This window comes from Sceloporus undulatus, chromosome 1, assembly GCF_019175285.1.
Source record: "Sceloporus undulatus isolate JIND9_A2432 ecotype Alabama chromosome 1, SceUnd_v1.1, whole genome shotgun sequence".
Taxonomy (NCBI): Eukaryota; Metazoa; Chordata; class Lepidosauria; order Squamata; family Phrynosomatidae; genus Sceloporus; species Sceloporus undulatus.
Genome location: NC_056522.1, coordinates 42,020,755 through 42,036,109, shown reverse-complemented (window position 1 = coordinate 42,036,109; position 15,355 = coordinate 42,020,755).

The window sequence follows — 15,355 nt, the reverse complement described above, 5'->3', positions numbered from 1 at the left end:
CACTTTAGAAAAAGTAAGCTATATGCCAAAGTTCTTTACATTTGTTTTAGCAGCTTTTGCTGTAGCAAAGCAGTGTGTGAGGGACTGGAGCCAGTTCAGCCCTTGAATTAGAAAAAGTTTTCTCACCCCACTTCAGAAGCTATGACCACATCTCAGCACTTTTGTTCTGAGTATCAGTTGAATGGTGAGCAAGCCACCTTGGAGAAAGAACAGATTTTTTTCAGTGCTCTATTTATTCAAACTTAATAATAGGCCTAAATAAAAAGTGTTTACTTGAGTAGTTGAGAGCAATAACAGCTCCCATGACAATCATCCACAGCTGTGCAACCTTGTTTGGCTTTTCTATTGTTTTATTGTTACCCTTGGGTCGCTTTCTTTACCATTGCCCATTTTTAAAGAACCATACAGATTAGGTCAAATGTCTGTAGGGATCGGGTGTGATATGGTATGGATTGGGGCATGCTTTTGTTTTGGGTTACTGCTGGTGCAGATTTTTTTTAAAACTTTTGATTGTAGCATTTGTTAAGTGATGTAAAAAGGTGCATTTCATTCCAAAGTTTGTACATAATTTGATTCTGTTTTAAAACTTTTCTATACTGTTAATATTTCCTCCCACGCATTTCCCTTCTTTCCTTGTCAAACCTTTTCTTGGCTGAACAGATGGAGCTTAGAGAGCAGATATGTGTGAATTTATTTATTTATTTTCATTATCTTGCCTTTCCTCAGTTCAGAGACTGGGCAACTATGATGGTTCTTGGGGCTATTTTTTGCCTCTGTTTCTTCAGAGAGCCACACAGACATCTAAAAATACTAAAATGAATGAAAACAAGGAAAGTGGGGGGGGGGGGGGGAAGTTACTTGAAGTCTACTTTCCTTTTTGAAAAAAAAATCAGCATTTTAAAATAATAAACAGTGAAGTCTAGAGAGGTCAAGAGCTACATAAACAGTATTGAGGGGCCACACACTGAACTACACTTGCCCACCTCTCCTCTACTTCATTCAAGATGATGGACATGATTCCCCACATACCCATTTTCATAGAATCATAGGCGATTATCACACGGAGGTTTACCATGGCTAAAACGTGGCGAAATCATTCCCAAAATGCACAGGTGTGATAGCCAATAATAATAACAATAACAATAATAATAATAATAATAATAATAAGTTTTATTTGTAGCCCGCCTTTCCAGTGACCTGATCAAGGCGGCATACATACACAAGGAAAATATAACAATACAGTGGTACCTCGGGATACGAAATACCCAGGTTACGAAATTTCCGGGATACGAAAAAATCCCATAGGAAATAATTGTTCCGGGTTACGAATGTTTTTTCGGGTTACGAAAAATTTTTTGGTGCTTTTCGGCGCTATTTCACACGGAATCGCGGCTTTTCCCCATCAGCGCCTATGGCATGTCGGCTTACGAAGGCTTTTCGGGTTACGAAAGCGGCCGCGGAACGAATTAATTTCGTAACCCGAGGGAGCACTGTACAAAGTTAAAAACGGAGTTAAAAGGACAAAGTCAAATACAAGGGGCAGGCAGTTGGGAAGTCAAAGTACAAATTCCGGGGTTGATGATAAAGGGTAAAGAATAAAAAGATCATTTAGGGTGGAAAGGCTTGCAGGAAAAGGTGTGTTTTCAAATTCTTCTTAAAGAGAACTGGGGATGCAGTGGAGCGGAGCTCAGTAGGGAGATTATTCCAAGATTTAGGGGCAGCAACAGAAAAAGCCCTCTGTGTGGTCTCCGCATATCGCGTTTTTGGGACCTCCAGTAATTTCATCCCAGTTGACCTGAGTGTGCGGGGCGGATTGTATGGGGAGAGGCGGTCCTCTAAATATCCTGGACCCAAGCCATTTAGGGCTTTATAGGTCAACACCAACACCTTGTATTGAGCCCGGAAGCGGATAGGCAGCCAATGAAGATCCTTCAAGATAGGTGTTATATGGTCAGACCTGGAACTACCAGCGACCAATCTCCCTGCCATATTCTGCACCAGCTGTAGCTTCCAGGTTTGGTACAAGGGTTGCCCCATGTAGAGCGCCTTGCAAAAATCCAATCGACAGGTTACCAGTGCATGTACAACAGTTTCAAGGTCCCTACGGTCCAGGTAGGGACGCAGCTGGCGTATCAGCCGAAGCTGACAAAAAGCGCTCCTGACCGTCGCATCCACCTGAGATGTCAACTGGAGCGAAGAGTCAAGGAGCACTCCCAAGCTGCGCACCGAGTCCTTCAAGGGGAGCGTGACCCCATTCAGGACCGGGTGACAGATCTCACCACCCAGGACCAGGGAACCTATCACCAGTACTTCCATTTTGCCTGGATTCACACTGAGTTTGTTTTCCCTCATCCAGACCATTACTGACTCCAGACAGGCATTTAGAGGAGAGATGCCATCCTTAGTTACTGCATCAGTCGGAGACACAGAGAAACATATCTGGGTGTCATCAGCATACTGATAACACCACGCCCCTTGTCTCCAGATGATCTCTCCCAGCGGTTTCATGTAAATGTTAAATAGCATAGGGGACAAAATCACTCCCTGAGGGACACCAGATGTAAGGGCCCTCTTATCGGAGCGACAGTCCCCCCAGCTCCACCATCTGGAATCTACCCAAGAGGTAGGACCGGAACCACTGCAGAGCAGTGCCCCCGATGCCCAGCTCCCTCAGGCGCTCCAGAAGGATACCATGGTCGATGGTATCGAAATCATGTTTGCCTCCCCTGATTTAATCATCATTGAGGTGTCCCACTCCTCTCCTGTCATCAAAGTGTTCACAGAGCAGCCATTTTTCAACAACAGCAACTTCTGTTATTGGAGAAATGGCTGCTCTACAGCCATTTTGGTGACAGAAGAGGAGCAGGATGCCTCAATGACAATTAAATCACAGGAGGATTTAGCCATGTTTTAGCCATGGTAAGCCTCTTTGTGATAATCACCCTAGAGTTGGAAGAGACCACAAGAGCCATCCAGTCCAACCCCCTGCCATGCAGGAACTCTCAATCAAAGCATACCCGACAGAAATCCATCCAGCTTCTGTTTAAAGACCTACAGAGAAGGAGACTCCACCACTCTCTGGGGGAGTATGTTTCACTGTCGAACAGCCTTTACTGCCAGGAAGTTCCTCCTTATGTTTAGGTGAATTTCTTTTCCTGTAGCTTGCATCCATTTTTCTGAGTCCTATTCTCTGGATCAGCAGAAAACAAGCTTGCTCCCTCCTCAACCGTCTCTTCTCCAGGCTAAACATACCCAGTCCCTTAATTTTATCCTCATGGGAATTGTGAAGATAGAGGGAAAAATCTAGCTTACCTCCTGAGTTTCCCAGTTCGCGGAAAGAACTTGTCATCTACACCACCCACTCCCAAAACAATGGGCAGTCTGCAGTGCCCCACATTTCCCGAAGAATAGACTCACCAAAGCAGGGCATTGTTCCACACAATTGTTGTTTTTTCTGTTCTGCCTCAAAGGCATTCTCACACATACATGGGTGCACTGCCAGGTGCCACCAATCACCTCGCTCATCCTGCCAAACTGCCAGTCACTGGCCGATCTGCACGACCAGCTGTGTGACTGGCCATGAGGTCGCAAAAGCAATTGACTGCCTGTACAGTGCATTGGTGTGCCCAGTAATACAGTGAAACTTAACAATCATGTAGGCCCCTCATACAGGCCCCCTTTCTTCCTGCCCTTTGCTCCATGGCTCCCTGTTGGTCTGACTAGTTTGTTCATGTTTTTATGAAACCCATTGTATTGTTGATGACTTGCCACATTTGTCATCATTTCTCTTCATGGGGTGTAGGATGGGTCAATGCTGAGAGAGGTTGATGGTGCAGCTGACCACTTACATGCCCATCTGCACTTGATGCACAAGTGAGCAATGGCATCATGAGATGTATAAACACCATGCCACAGGAGCACCACAATGCTGCCTGTCATCTCGGCGAGCGGGTGGTGTGACGCCAGCTTGGAGGTGGAATCAGGGCATGTGTCATCTAATGCATCATGCCCCCATGCTACCCCCAAGCTGGTGCATTATGCTGGCCTGTTTTGTCCCTTAGATAGTTTACATTCTTTCTTTCTATCTTCAAACCTCCTCCTGAGTGTAAACCTGCTCTTTGTATGAAGAGAACAAATAGGGTGGTACAATCCAGCCTTGCCTGATCCCTTTGCCAATTGGGAACCATTTTGTTTCTCTTATTCTGTTCTAACAGTAACCTGTTGTCCTAACTACAGATTTCTCATCAGGATTCTGAATGTAGTGGCATAAACCCAAATAGCAAAGTCAAAACTGATTGCTTTAATGGCTTAAACCAGGGGGTCGGCAACCTACGGCCCGCGGGCCGGATCCAGCCCGGCGAGGCCTTGGGACCTGCCCCAGCCCGGTCCTGCCGCCGATTGCTGCCCCGCTGCAGCTTCCGCGCCGCCCCGAGTTCCTTTTTGGGTCCCCCCCCCCCCCCCCCCCCCAGTTGTCTGAGGGACAGCAACCCGGCCCCTGGCTCAAAAAGGTTGCCTACCCCTGGCTTAAACCATAGCAAAAGAAGCCAGTGGGTTGAATGTTTTGGACAAGGCCTTGGGGAGACCAGAATTCCAATCTCTGATCTTCCTTGGAAATTCATGCACGTTGCCCTGTCAGTCTAGGAGACAGATGACAAACCACCAGCACTCTGAAAAAATCTTGTCAAGAAAACACTGTGACAGATTCATCTTATTGTCACAGTAAGTCAGAAACAACTTGAAGATACACAGCAGCCCTCTGTGGATAAAATGTGCCAATCCTATGAAAGGATCTGCATAAGTCAGAACTGACTTCTAGACACATAACAACAAACTACTGATGTACCTCAATTAATGAAGTAGAGGTGTTCCTAGGCATTTCTTCTTTTACATCAAATATGGTTCCAGAATCTATGACCACATCTCAGCACTTTTGTTCTGAGTATCAGTTGAATGGTGAGCAAGCCACTTTGGAGAAAGAACATATTTTTTTTTCAGTTTTTTCCCCAGTAATAACATGAAAAGAATAGGGTTAGGTTCCTATACCACAAAAGAGAAGAGCAGTTCAACACATTTCAGTTGACTTTTGATCCAAAACTACAGTGTTCACATGTGAAACCACCACGGCAGATAAAACTTGCATATGTAAGCAAAAACATTTTTAACCTTATAGGCCAGCTAAAAGTTTCTTCCTCGATGAATCCAGGGATATATTTTTTTCTTCCATTTGCCTCCACTTTACTCATGTTTTCAATTTTGTGGCTGAATTTACAGACCTATGCTTGTTTGATATGCTGAGGATAGATGGTAAAGTAGGATTGTGTGTTTTCTCCTTTTCCCTTTGGCTTACTGTTGTTGTTGTTGTTATTATTATTCTTATATTTTCTTATATCCTGCCTTTCTCTCAATATAGGGACTCAAGGTGGAATATGAACTCAAACGTTCATACACGTTGCTAATTACCTTGCCTGTTATAGGCAGACACACAGTGACAGGTAAGATCAGCTAGAGTAGAATCCATTTCTTTTTAGCTTGCATGCTTGCTTGCTGGTTTATTTATTCCATTTATATCCTGTCTTTCTTCTTATGCAGAATTCAAGGCAGGTCAAGCTGTATAGCGCTATTTATTGCAGACACCTTCTGCAACTTGACAATGAAAGTATGTTTCTCCAGTCTCCCTTCAGCATCATGATAATATTGATACTTCTCAAAAACATGCAGCTAGACAGAGGAGAAGAAGGGGAAAGGGAGCTGAGGGCATTAAAAGATTTCATAAAAAGAAGCTTCTTTATCGGAGGCATTGTTAGCTGAGGTACTCCTGCATAGGGAACACATATTTTTTAAAAAGCAAATAAATACTGAGTAGGTAAAGTAAAGGTAAAGGTAGTCCCTTGACATAAATATCTAGTCATAACTGACTGTAGGGGGTGGTGCTAATCTCTGTTACTAAGCCGAAGAGCCAGCATTGTCCAAGGACTGCTCTGGTGATCATGTGGCCAGCATGACTGCACCACTTCCCACCAAAGAGGTACCTATTTATCTACTCACATTTGCATGATTTGAACGGCTAGGTTGGGAGAAGCTGGGACCAGTGACAGGAGCTCACTCCATCATGCAGTACTTGGGCCTCGAACTGTCAACCTTCTGATCTTCCAATCATCAGAATTGGTGTCTTAACCACTAAGCCACCACATCCCTACTGAGTAGGCATCCCCATTTGCAGAACAGCTGTGAAAATGTTGACTTTAAAATGGCTGCCTCTACATTGTGTTGGCATGTATTCCTTTTCCTGGGTAACTTGATAACATAATATAGTTGTCTAATCATAAGATTCTGTGGTCAGCAGAGATGCTGGAAATAGATCTAACACTATTGAGACAATGTTAGGACAAAATACATTATAAAATATATATAATTTTTTCTATGTGTTCTTGCATTTGGTACATTTTTACATCCGTCTGCAATTTTTTAAAAACCATAGGAAAACTGGCATTACTTTAGAAGCCATTTCCCACCAAATATGCATTTTATGCCATTTATCTTAAAACATACATTTTATATTAAATAAATAACAGGAATACTCTCTTTATGCAATTTTGTTCATCTTAACTTTAGCACACATTTCATATGCATTTTGAAACATTTATTGAGCTGAGAACCACATCACAAAATTCACAGAAGTGCAAAAAACATTTGAATAAATGTATTAATCTAAGAGCTGCAAATCAAATGGGCTTACTTAAAAATACACACTTAACAAAATCCCTGGATATCCCTAGTTATCTCAGGTTTGTAGACTTTTTTTTCCTAATGGCAGCAGTGGTTTTCATTTCATGTCTGACTTTGCAATTATGGCATACACACAAAATACATCAGAGCTGATATATTTGATGCACCACTGTTCTTTCCAGGTTTAAGACTTCTGAGCCTAAAAGGCATGGCAAAATGCACTGAAACAGGACCTGCTACTACTAAGAACTACATCTTGATTTTTAAAGTGCATCATTGGTCAAGATTATTTTTAAAAAGAGTTCGACTGTTCTTTATGTCAGAAGACATATTTTTGAAATCAGTGTTTAAGAAAAATACCTTGTTGAAAAAAGACTGGGAGAGATATCTTTGGATAAAGAATTTATGTATCATATGAATATTCATTGTTATGCTTAGTTTTGTTTATTATGGTGCTAAATGCAGTACATTTTGACTTATGGGCCCAACTTCCTGAAAACTAGAAAGAGATTTGCAATATTCTGTTTCATAGGAAAACAAAATTAACTATATACAATCATTGCAACATGTCTAGATTAGTTTAGACTGTTATATGTATATTAATATGTGGAGCTTTTTAAAATATTTTTTTCTTTTTTCACTGTTTTTTGTTTGGATGTATGTAATTTTGATAACTAATAAAAATATGTGCTAACAGAAAGATCATAGAATCATACTCTTAAGAGTTGGAAGGTACTACATCTTGTCCACCCTCCTGCCATTTGGAACTACACAAATATACCCATCCAGCCTGTTTAAAGACTTCTAAAGATAGAGATAGAGAGTCCACCACCCTCTGCGGCAGACACTATCACTGTTGAACATCTCTTGAAGCAAAGAGTACATACCTAATATCTAGGTGGAATATCTTTTTGTGTAATATGAATGCATTGATTCATGTCCTAGTTTCTGGAACACCAAAAACAATCTTGATGGAGATGTAGACTAAAATTCTGTAGGATCATTTTCAGAGGTTCAGAGTTATGCTTGTCATGAAATACCTTATACTGCTGTTTCTATATCATAAAATAGCCCAATGATAAACATGAGGGATGTATAGTTTATTTCAGTTATTTTCTATTACTCTTCCACTGTACAACAATAAGCATTACCATCTTAATTGTATATGCATCTGAAATGTGTCAGTGTGGGAACCCATACCTCAGCAGAGGTGAGCAGATATCCCACTTGTAGTGTCTGTCTACCATGTTAGTTTTTTTTTTACTTTTTAATTTTTCTCCAAAATCATATAAAGAACAAAAGAATGGACAGGAATGAAACTAACAAAATAACATACCCCATAAGTTCAAAGGGATTTAAGGTCCTCGCTCCTCTGTATAGGAAGAAATAGGATTTCCTGTGCTTTTCACAACCCCATTGTCTGTCTTCTAAGGCCAGAAAAAAGATAGTGGTTCTGTCAGAAACAGTAAATACAAAATTATGGAATGTAGGGTTAAGTGTATATACTTATAATTAAGACCGTAGATCATATTCTTTGTTGATAGCATCAGAACAGAGGTCACAGATAGTTCATTAAAAAGTTATTGGTTTCCCCCTGAGCTTTTGATCATGTTGTTTCTGTTGTGTGCCTTCAAATAATTTCCAACTTATGGTGACCCTAAGATGAACCTATCATGAACCTATTGGCAAGATGTGTTAACAGTGGATTTGCCTTTACCTCTATCTAAGACTGTGTGTGTGTGACTTGCCCAAGGTCATCCAGTGTATTTCCATAGTTAAGTGAGGATTCGAACCCTTATTTCCAGAGTCACACTGGCTTTTAGTCCCAAAACAAAGGTGATCCATGAAAAAAAAATACTGGCTTCCCCCTGAGCTTTTAATTTCTAATTTAGAGCCTAATATAGAGACATTGGGGTGAGGGAGCTTTTTTAGTTTAAGCCTAGGATATCCTAATATGGGCTGAAGATATTGCTAGACTATAACTCTCATCAACCCTAGCTAGCATAACAAATGGTGAAGGAGTACGAGAACTGCAGTCCAACAATATCTGGCAGGTTTCAGTTGCCTCCTCTGGTTTGATTAGCTGGGAGTCAGGAAGCCTTTGCTGATCATCTGAAGATCATATAGAGCACCCCCCCCCCAAAAAATACCATGATCTCCAGAAGTTTTGGATTACAGTTCCCGAATTCTGGGGCATTGGCCGGGAAAGCTTAGGTTGATAGCAGTTGGTATGAAAAGTCTGCCTTTCTCTATTTTTGATTTCTCATCACTGGTTATCTTTTTCTTCTTTTTTTCACGTTTAAAATTATGTTACATTAGTTCCTTAAACTCATTCATTCCCTGTCTGCTGCTTATTGTTCATATCTGACGTGTCAGACATGGTCCCTGAATTTTTGTCCTTCTTTGTTGCCTGTTAAGCTCCATAATTCTTCCTGTATTTTGCTTCTTTGTGCTGTCACTGTCTCCTTCCTGTTGATGTAGCTATCAAGTCCTAGAAGAAGAAGAAAAACTATCTATATATAGACTAAAGGAAACACTACTTAAGATTATGAATAATGCTGAAAAGTACTTCTTCTTAATTTCTGTGGGGAACATTCTTATACTTTATTCAGTTCCTCTAGTAAGCTACAAAAAGTTATCACCAATATTTTTTAAGTTACAAAGCAAATATAATTTCAAGATAAATGTACTGTATGCATACCCTAAAGGCACCAGATCCTGTCTGATCTTGGAAGCTGAGGAGGGTAAGCCATGGTCAGTACTTGGATAGGGAACCGCCAACAAGCACCAGGTACCGTAGGCTATTTCAGGGGATGGAACTAACAAAACCACCTCTGAGTATTCCTTGACAAAGAAAACCCTATGAAATTCATGGAGACACCATAATTCATGGAGTCAACCAGTGACTTGATGCAAATTGGGGGACTTTCATAATCCCTACATATTCTCTAAACTAGTGAATATATAGATTGTGAATATTAACCAGTCACTAATACACAACATTTGATTGTACATTTGAAAGTTCCTTAGTGAATTCCAGCTAATGTAAAGAATGAAAATGATTGCAAATATTAAACAACTGAACAATTTTTAAAAGAACGAAACAAGTTAAAATACTTTGAAATTATTTAAACCATGTACATCATGTGAAAGTCTGTGCAAAACCAATTCAGCCCCAAAAGCTTTAATTAACAATCATATCTTTTGCTTCTGGAATGGCAGGTGGAGGTGTTTTGGGAGAAGGTGAGGCTGGCCGAAATACTAGCCTTGCTTTCTCTACACCAGCAGCATCACTCTTTCCACCTCCGCATGGTGTGAATTGTGAGCTTCCATGCCAACCTTATTCCTTCCCCCTCCAGCTTTGGCTGCAATGTTTTTCCCAAATGACGCTAGATCAATCAGCTGGCTGGGTAGCATTCCATCCCTGAATGTTTACAAGTTATATTTGTTCATTTAATAAGCATTACCTGGAATGAACCCCAATTCATAAAACATTATCTCCTACATTTTACATTTGAAAACCAGATACATGTGGTCAAGCTTTTTTGTAAGAACAAAAAAGCTTGGAGAGGCTGCAGCAGTTGGGTTTTTCTTGAGCCTGCAGGGAAGGGCAGGATTCTCTCCCTCTTTTCCCTCCCATCTGCTGAGTTGATTGCAAAATACTTTGAAACTTTGTATGCAATTAAATCAGTTAAAGTAAGATGAGGACAAAGGGGGAAAGTGGGAGGAGACAGGAGAAACTGAGACATTTTAATAGCAGTGTGTGTGTGGGATTGAAGAGGATTGACTGGGACTGGCCCTGCCAAATCAAGACAGTTGGAGGGTATGATATCGGTGTGAAAATGTCTTGTGTGGAGGCTTGTAAACATAAGATCTGGAATTTTGCCAGTCCCTCTAGACAGATTTAGTCTTGAAGAAACTTGAAATCAAATTTCATAATATCCCCCAAAGGATAAACAAGTGGCTGGTGGGAGATGACCTTGTGTAGAATTACACAGGTGGGTGTGTCTGTAACTATATGTGCATATCTATTAAAGCAGGAATGTGGCAATCTTTCAAAAAAAAGACCCAGAGGCCTGAGAAGCCGTAAGATGACCAGGAGCCAGGACAAGTATCCAAGGAGAAAGGTAGCATGCCCCCCCACAAAAAAAAAAAAAGACTAGGAGAGAAAAGAGTTTTACAAGAGCCCTCTATTTTTCTTTTCTGAGAAAGCTAAAATCAATTCCTTTGGTTTTCTCTCTTTTTAAAGAAAGAGCAGCAGGAGGAGGAAAAACCCAGATCCAGAAATGCATTAGGGAGCCTAAACATCCAACGCAACATAGAGTCGCCATTTGGTTACTTTAAAACACTGAATTATAGTGATTGGAAAGAAATCAAGCCATCCTTTTTAAAGGATTGTGCTTAGTTTGACCCATACACTTGTTTTTTCTTGATTAGTGAATGTCCCTGACTTCATACAGTTTGGTATATCCTTTCAGTTTGCATGACAAAGATGTCTAGTTCATGCAAAATTATTCTGCTGCCAAAGTTGAAGGGACTGTGCCCACCCTATTTTACTGAAGCTACAGCCATTTCCATCCCAGCTTAATTTGAATTACTGTAATTATATTCCACCTTTCTTGTGACATGAGACCTAAGGTGGCTCACAACATGAATTTTACAAGTTACATCTAAACAGCCTAGTTATAACTTTAAAAAAAACTATTTAAACATCAGTACTTTGCAAATATGCAGGCAAAAAAAACAAACAACAGCAAAACAAATGCACATCTACATCAACAAAAACCATCACTTTTTAGGCTGATGTTTATGTTACTGTCTCTATGTATGTATGTATGTATGTATGTATAATAGTTGTTGTTTTTTAATTTTGAAAACTATTAATAAATATTCTCATGATAATAAACATCAGTACACATATTTTTAAAGATGACAGTAACAATTAAAATGCAGCACACACATGCGCACACATTAAATTCTCTTTCTGCATAGACAGTTAGTTACTACTGTAAATGTCTGTTCAGATTAAAAGTTCTTTGCTTCCCAGAAGAAGAGCAGGAGGGGGACAGTCCAGTCTCCTGGATGGTGATGGTGATGGTGATGGTGATGATGATTGTATTTATATCCTGCCTTCCTCCCAATATAGGGACTAAAGGTGGCTAACAAAATTTAAAACATATTACTCCTTTGTTGAATCAGCTTCATGGGCTGCAGGTTCATTTCAGAAACAATTCCAAGTGCTGATCATGACCTATAAAGTCCTATACAATCCGCCTGCATCATATGCAGGTGCTACATACACGGCTTTCAGCCTACTCTGAAAGCTATGCTGGAAGACGCCTCAGCGCATCCCTGTTTTAACAAAAAAGTAATATGTCTTTTCTACATCACCTACCACAGAGCCCCTCTAGACTACTAAGGGAGGGCTCTTCCCCTCTGTGCACATGGAGGATAGACCTGTCTCCAAGCAGGAGAAATAGAGAGTGTTATATGCAGTGTTTCTCCAAGTACCATCCACAAGTTTCAAACTGTATTGATTACAAAGGATGTCTGCCATCTAGAGACTGATGAGAGTACTACAGGCTTCAGGTTTTTAATTATTTAATTATTAAAAATCAAATAACTCTCAACTGCAAAGCCTATATGGAGACTTTCATCTACCTAGGTTCCAGAGTCAATGGTGTTTATCAGACGAGCTCTTAAAGAGGTACTATTCCAGTGTGACTCCTCTAGCTGCCTCCTGTTGCATGCTGGGATTGGCAGTTTTAAGGAGGGGTATTTAGAATTCTCAGGCAGAGAAGTTCAGCTCCTTAAAACTGCCAATCCCAGCATGCAACAGGAGGCTGCTACAGGAGTCACACTGGAATAGTACCTCTTTAAGAGCATAGTGTGATAAACATCTGGCTTAGAAAGACAGCCATACATTCTCTTTTATTATGACAGTTCTATTTCCATGATTTTGAGGCCTACTAAATGCTCTGCTACACTTTATCTGCCAAATAATGTCTTTTTCTGGTTTTATTTAGATTGTATGCCTTACGCAGGTTTTTAACTTAACTTTGTTTTATTTACTCAGTATGTATAGCACTGTGCAAAATCTACAGCACTATAATAATAATAATAATAATAATAATAATAATAATAATTAAATACTCTGGGCAAAGAAGAAATAGTAGCACTGTTAGGTTCATGAGTGTTGGCAAACAACACGCTATGCCACCTTCAGGATATAGCTCTGCTTGTATATTTTCTAGCTTATTTTTCACTGAGAAATGCTAAAGCTATGTATGGTGAGAATGAGATCCACACATTTCACAGGTAAAGAATCAGTGTGGAGAAACAAAGAATGTGAAAATCACTGTCTAGACTCACACCTGCATTTTCTTCCAATCCTTGTTTTATATCAAGTTGCAAGGCATGTGGAGTTTTTGCATGAAAATTCATGTAAGTTTGTTGAGGAATCTTCCTAAACATTTTTTTTTTTAAATGTATGCATTTTACTTATTGGCTAAAGCATGCTTGTGTACATTTTTCAATGATAATGTATTTTGAGTTGTGTGCATTTATTACCTCATAATTCAGAACCTGCCACTTGTGGGTTCTTTCTAGTGATGCAAGGCAGAAAAATATGTACACATTTTCACTAATGGTCTCACAGACCATTAAGTGGACAGATTTGTTCAAAAATTTAGTTAATGTGAAATTCTTATCCATCCCTAGAAGCACTTCCAGAAGTTTTATTGCTGACACTTGAAAGGGAGGTGAAGAGAGATGCTTGATTCCATCATTATTTTTTTCTGTGTTTAAGTAAACCCTGGTATTTAGAACTTGGCTATCATATTCATCAGCACTATAGTTGGGAACAAAGTATATATCAAAGCATATATCAAAGCGATCCTCATTGGTAACACTATCTAGGGGTCTTTTTGAATTCTCAAAGCAACTGTTAATAGCACAGTCCCAGGAAAAGAAATCCTCTGTGAGCAAGGCCTTGTGTGGGGGCTCGTTGCTTAGCGTCCTGGTATATTTTCTGAAACAGTTGCCAGAGCCGTTGGACTCGCTCAGCTAAAAGAATTAAGTAATCACACAATACCACAAAGAATATGAGGAAGGAATTTCCATATTATGGCTCTCGATACTCCCACCTCACAGCTCTGTGCCTGCAAACTGAACACTTTGGCTGAGCCAGCCGTAACATGATCCCAAACTGGGCCCTTATTAAGCAGATGCAGTGAAACGATGCAGAGTCTTAGGTTGCATTTGTCAACTAAATGCTTTTTATTACCTCTCATTAGGATAAGGGATACCTCAGTGCTGAGGATTCATTAGCCGAACATTGACCCTTGGAGGTTCAATCATTAAATGGTTCTGGAGGCCAAGTACAGGAGCTGGCCACACACAGCAGGCTACATAAGTCAGCTACTTCTTGGGCTCAGGGCAATTTTGTTGTGCCTGAGGAAATATGTGACCAAGTTGCAGAATGCCATGATACTTATCTGTCCCTTTTGATCTGGGTCATGAAGGGCAAACCATTACTTTATGAAACAAACATATACACATCTTTTAAATCATCTCCAGTAAAATGTCAAAGATGATAGCTCTGATCTGGTTATTACCAAGGGTCAAAGTTGTTGGGAAATGTGTTGGAGATTACATGTTTTTTTGAGCAGTGTACTTGAGTTGGCAAGGCAGAACCTGAATATAACCTTCATCTACTGCCCCACCCCAGGTCATAGCAGAGAAAAGAACATACTGTAATCTCAGATCTAAAATGCACTGCAAAAATAATCTGGTTTGACACCACTTTAATTGCTATGGCTCAATGCTATAGAATCTTGCGATTTGTACTTTGTTGTGGCACTAGAGCTATCTGATAGAGAAGGTTAAATATCTCACAAAACTACAAATCCCATAATTCCATATCATTGAGCCATAGCAGCTAAAGCAGTGTAAAACCACAAAATTCTTGCAATACAGATTGGACCTCAGTTTCCTTTGTAAAACATATAAAAGTAGCTTTGCGTACAAACACTTATGCAGTATGTAATACATGATCTAAAGGAGGAGAGACAAGGGAGAGTATAGTTTCATCTTAAGAGTAATGCATGAAGAGGTAAACAAGCAAAGAGGAAGCTACTATAAACTAACAATTAGTGAGTATGCTCACAGAATGGTTGCTGACTCTATCAAAAAGTCCACATCATGGCTTGGATTTGGCATTCAAATTTTTATTTATTTAATAATACAAACAGGGAATAAGCTACAGTATGCTTGCAGGCCTCCATTCTATATGAATCATATGCAGAAAATGGAATTGGGAATAGTGGAGGAGGAAGCTATGAAATCTGTATAATACCAGGAACTTGAATTTTGAATGTCTGAACAGGACTTGAAACTTTGTATGCAATTTAAATCAGTTAAAGTACGATGAGGACAAAGGGGGAAAGTGTTAACTGCCTGCTCAAAATTATTGTGTCTGGCTACTTTAAAAAAAAAAAAAGGGGGGGGGGCTGATCTGGACTGGGATCATAATGTATGAAAAATGTCTGTACTCTCTATCCCTGTGTTCTGCCGACTTTATTAAAACTGTCCTCTCCTGAGAAGGAAGCATCTGTAGAGCCAAGAAGTG